Below are 6,000 nucleotides of genomic sequence, written 5' to 3' on the forward strand. Positions count from 1 at the left end.
AAACGAAGGTGTTTTTTCTGTTTTTTATTCATTGCTGGATGATACATGTGTGTGCATGTATGGTGTTATGTGTTATACACTATATATTACATATTTAGGAAATTTGTATTTAAATTCACAAGGCGCAGTATTCTCTGAGGGATATGAAATTCTCACTGTACAATCGCTTAACGTGATGCTTGATATTGGACCAAAGGCCAGGGTTTCTCATTGCTTTTTTGCAGTCCTAAAGAATAGATATTTGGGGGGTGACCAGGAGCAGTGGCCCCGGGGCACCTTTGAGGAGTCTCCTAGGAGAGCCCAGTCTTACCTTATATGCTGTGTCCTAATCACCCTCCTGGAAGGTTGGGGTGGGGGAACCAGAGGTGTGTCTCTGACTCTTACGGCCTAGGAAATCCAGGCTGCTTTGATCACAGGTATCTGGCCTGGAGAAGGGAATTTACCGACCCTCTCAAAGGGGAAATATCTTCTGGACAGCAAAGTGGTATTGTGATGAAAACACCCAGGGTTCTTTTAAAACGAATGGTGTCATTCCCTAAAGGTAACAAATGTTATAGCTTGTATTGAGGATAAAACAAATAACAAGACCAGCTAACATTGTCTGAATACCATCTCAGCCCGTCTACAAAACAGACATATTTAATCTATATACTATAAACACATAACTGTCTATACATGGACATGTATATGAGAGGCATTCAGAAAGTCTCTTAGCCTCTCTGTGCTTCAGTTACATTCCCTATAAAATGCAGATAATAAATAATACCCACCTCATAGGGTTCTTATGAGAATGATATGCATTCAAAAGTGTGAAGCACTTAGCCTGGCATATAGCATTTTTTCTTTTTAGTAATAAATCATTTCTATATCTATCTGTATAATTTATCTGTGTCCATATATATTGCATAGATTCAAATAATACATATTCCATATCTATATGATATGTAACACAATTACACATACAGATGTATGTATAATCTATACAGTTTATACATCCAAAATAAATCTCTTTGTATACACACGTGGATACCAAAAGCTTTATAATATGTGATATGTTTATTTTTATGCATTAGCATAGCTACAATATACCCATTAGTGGACCATAAATATATATGCTAGTTCTTGTAAAGCACATAGATACTGGCAGAGGAAGCAATCAGCAAATGGAACTTATCAACATCATAGTTACTATGATCTCATTTAATCCTCAAGAGCTGGCAAGGTAGGTACTGTTATTACCCGCTCTACCCACCGGGGAGCAGAAGCTTAAGCAAACCTGCTGATGCCCAAGGGATACGGCTCTACATGGTGCAGCCAAGCCTTGGGCATCGGCTATCTGGCTCCAAAGTTCTCGCTGCTCCATGCTGAACAATACTTTACAGACACTTGGCACTTAATCCTTGCGGCATCCCAGGTAAGTAACTTGGCCATGACTTCCTACACTTGTTCAAAAGGTGGAAATCAGGATGGTCCCAGAGTCCGCCTCTGAGAGTGCAGACCACCCTCCCACGATTATCCTCAGGGTCCCCAGCCCGTGCCTGTGACTTTGACATCCCAGCTCTCTGACTGAGGCAGGCAGATGGTGCGTTGCCTGCGTGAGGCAAAAAGCCAGGGAGAGCAAGAGAATTCCCCAGCCTCTAAGAAAGAAGAAACAACAGGACCGCGGGTAGAAAACAGAAGAGCGGAGACCCAAGAAGTAGGGTCACGGTGGTGCTGCAGGCAGGTGACGGTTGAAAAGCACGCAGACTCCAGTAACCCTTAAAGGAGAATTAAAAAAAAAAAAAAAAAAAGCAGATAGCAATTTCAGATCAGCGCACGGAACCCTCATGCTCACATCCGGAAAGGCAAACTCTCTGCAGCCACACCAGGAAGTTGTCCGGAACTGAAAAACAGGTCAGAGGCACTGCGTACAGCTTGACTTTTATCTCCCCCAAACACTCCTAGGCTGCCGAGCGGCAGGGAAATTCATTACTGTAAGTAGGATTTCAGCACCAGGGGACACTGCCGCTCAGCGGGACAGGCCTGTCAGCTAACTGGCTTGCTGCTGCTCTTCCCTGTTTTATTTTCCTCAACTGCATGACTAGATGACGCATTGTTCTTTGGACTATTTCCTTTTTTTCCCAAGCCCTGTTCTTCCCCTCTCCCCCTAAAGACCGAGAGACATCGAGAGACAGAGCACAAGCTTTTGCTTCGTGAGAAAAGGAGGTAAGAAGGAAAAATGAAAAACCCACAAAACTTTCAATGTCAGTTGCAGTCTTCTGAGATTGAAATTCAAAATTGTTTGTGCCCTACCTGGTAGAAGAAAAAAATCCTCCTTTCTTTTTATCATTTTTTCCATCACTTAGAAAAAGAATGACTCATGAAAGCTGATATAAGGAAACAATAGTGATTTCCATTTGCTCTGAGAGACTTAGACATGCAGTAGCCCGAATGGAAACACGGACAGCAGAATTCAGTGGGTAGAGAGGTCTTTTGCCTCTTTTTAAAAATTTCTCTCCATCGACATTTCAACTCTGTTATCATCTATCTTCTTCCCAACTGTGCAAACTTAGGCAACTTAATCAGCCCCTCTGGGGCTCAATTTTCATGTGGGTGAAACGAAAGGGTTTTGGTGAGAATTAAACGCGGTGTGTAGCACTGAGAGGTTTGGTTCTGGAAAAGTCACTCACCTCCCACTTGGCAACAAAAATCGAACCCCATGTTAAAAAGTGAGACATTGGATTTTTTAATGGCAGGAGGGAGTTCCAAGCTAGGTTGAATTTGGAGAACCAGGGAGAATGCTCACCTATTGAAACTGTTCTTGGAAACCGTCACAGCGCTCTGGAGTCTGCATGCACGCCACCCAGAAAACAACCCGGAAGACTCTGCTTTGGGTTTGCAGATCCGCAAATGCACACACCCCCCCCCCCCCCCAATGCCAGGCAACACAGCATTAGAGCCACTCTACCCCAAGTGTGAATCTCAGCGCCTACACTTGGTTGTGGGCCAACGCACTTAACCAAATGAAGCCCCCCTTCCTTGTTAGTAAAATAGAGAAAAATAGAATTACCTTGAAGGGCAGTTGTGAGAAAAGGGTAAGAAAATGCACATAAACTGCTCTGAACATAGAAGATGTGCACTAAATATTCACCCCTCCTTTTCTCCTTCATTAGCCTCAATATATTACCATCTAGGAAGTTCTGTTCCTTCCTGGTTTAGAGGATTTAAAGTAAAGCAGAATGGGGACTTCTCTGGCGGTCCAGTGGTTAAGACTTTGCCTTCCAGTGCAGGGGGTGCAGGTTCAATCCCTGGTCGGGGAGCTAAGATCCCACGTGCCTTGCGACCAAAAACCCAAATCATAAAACAGAAGCAATATTGTAACAAATTCAATAAAGACTTTAAAAATGGTCCACATCAAAAAGAATATGTTTTAAAAAAATAAATTAAATAAAGCCAAAAAAAACCCCACAAAGTCTGATAGGTACCAAAACCCACCCTCCACAGAGCTTTGGAACTTCGGTGGCTAGTGTTGAGTCAGCCTAGACTTTGAGAGCTCCTGCCTTAGATCTCATCAACTCTAGAGGTTCTTATAGCCAGCTGCACAGTAGAATCAGGTGGGATGCTTTTGCCAAAAATCCATGCCTAAACTTCATCCCCAGGGGTTCTGATTTAATTATCTAGGTGGGCCGGGTTGCCATACTCTGCGAACTATTACTAACCCATCCTCATTTTACATACGAGGAGCCTGGGGCTCAAAAAGAGGAAGCGACCCACCCAAGCAGTTAGCTGAAAAATCCAGGATTCCAACCCAGGTCTAAAGGATTCCAACGTCTGTACTCTTTTAGCTGCCCTGTCAACCCAAAATGATGCTGAAAGGTACTTTCTAATCTCCAAGAGAACTCAAAAGTTGGGAAAGTTAAAGTATCAATACTAAAATGGAGAGCATGATTTCCCTTGGGAGGTCAGTCTTTTATCCCAAACTCAGACTACCTGGGGGAAAGACTTTCCGTATAATGTGAGATTAGCGTAGATCCTTTCAGTTGCAGGGGCAGAAACCCAACTCAGATTGGCTCAACAACAGCAAGAAATATCAAGCCCTGACTTTAGGCATGCCTGACTCCACCAGTATGCGATGCTGTCAGAGCTCTATCTTTCTCCATCCCTCCGCTCTGTTTCACATTGTTTAGCCCTCATATATTTTTTTCATACTTCCAATTGCTCCCTCCGTTTGGTGGGGTAGTTGCCATCTGGCAGCCTTGAACCTATGTTGCTTCATCTTAGAAAAACCAGCTAAACTTATGGCTTCTTGCTCACACAGTGAAACCATGTAGTGAAGACATAGCAAAAGCCAGGCAAGGATTCTGATTGGTCCTCCTTGGACCAATCACTGTGCCTGGGAGGGTTGGGGTGCTCCGATTGGCCAAGTTTGGATTAGCATCCTCATAGAGGTTTCCATTCTTATCGTATAAGACAAGGAACAACCCATCAGGGCGTAGGAGTGTGGCATTGCCAAAAAAGGAGAATGTCCCTATATGTAGATGAAAACGACAAGTGCATGCATGCTATAATCCATGACCTTGAATTCCAGCCTTGGGGCTTAATGGCATGATTAAAATGAAAACTTCATCCCAGACATGAACTGAGTAATACTAGAATACTTCATTTCTTCTCCAAACTTTTCTCTTCACGTCGTGTGCTAGTAAAATTGGGGAAGAAACACTGCCTGTAAGACTCCAAAGCATCACTGAAATTTAATTTACTCAACATAACCATGACCGTAGCCATTAAGAATACGTATTCTCTCCATCTGGGAAAGTGCTCAGCTAATTTTTGAAACCTTGAAAAAATGAAGACCACAGACATTGCCCATCCCGAAATCGCTCTTATTTAGTTTGACTGCCTGCTGAGCTAATGACCCACTGACTGGGTTTTAGGCTTTTGAAAGCCGAGCTCTAACATCATACTATCATCTCAGAGATGGCAGCCTGTCTCTAATCAAGTTTTTATTTGTTAACTCATTGCTTCTCCTGGATATAAAAGTAACACTCCTCTTTTTAATATTAAAAATAAAACTTTAAATCAGGACCTAATCCAATGCCAAACTGTTTAAATTCACTACCTCCAAGACCGCTTCACTTCTGGAGAAATCATGCTCTGAAATAAAGGAGGATGGTACTATGGGGAAAGAGTGACATGCCATATGTATGTTCTTTTTTTTAAAGCCTTTTGCGAGCATAGCGGTAAATGATTCATGTGAAACTGTGTACCATACATCATGTGAGTTCCAGGAACACATCCACCGAACAGCTGTGCTCCTTACCTCGGGAGGGGCTGCTCTCAAAGGCTCTCTCTCTCCATCACTCTCCTCTCTGTCCTGTAAGCCTGGTGTGTTGACTCTTGGGGATTTGGAAACCATCAATAAGAGACAGTGCCATGCAAAGACGTTGGGAGTAGGGGTGGTGTCCAGATGCCACTCAAGGGAAGCCTTGCACCCAGGGGCTGCTCAGAAGGCCAGGAGTGCATCCAGCCAAACTTCTGGGTGTTGTTTACTTGTCTTCCACACACAGAGTGGGAAAAACAAAATATAATAAGTAAAATACAGTTGAATGCAAGAATACCCACCAGGATATGGGATTGACTGTAAGAATAGGAAGCAGATCGGTGATGACCTAGGGCCAGGGTGGGGATGGGGGTAGAACAGGGGAGGACTACAGAAGGCCACCAGGAAACCCTTGGGGGTTCACTATTTTGATCTGGGTGATGGTTTCGGTGGTATATACATATGTCCGAACTCATTAAATTGTATACTTTGTGTGTAGTATGTAATTAAATTTGTTTTTCTCCTTTTAATCTGCCTTATTTCATTTGTATTGTTAGACCAGCCACAGGACCTAGAAGGGTAGAAAGAAAATGTTCCCTTCCCAACACAGGAAAGGCAACACTTAGAGTCACTGTGTTTATTTGTTCACAGAAGTGGTGATCCCACACTGAAAAACCATGACCCTCCACTGTCCCATCCTG

Source organism: Phocoena sinus, chromosome 15 (assembly GCF_008692025.1).
Source record: "Phocoena sinus isolate mPhoSin1 chromosome 15, mPhoSin1.pri, whole genome shotgun sequence".
Classification (NCBI taxonomy): Eukaryota; Metazoa; Chordata; class Mammalia; order Artiodactyla; family Phocoenidae; genus Phocoena; species Phocoena sinus.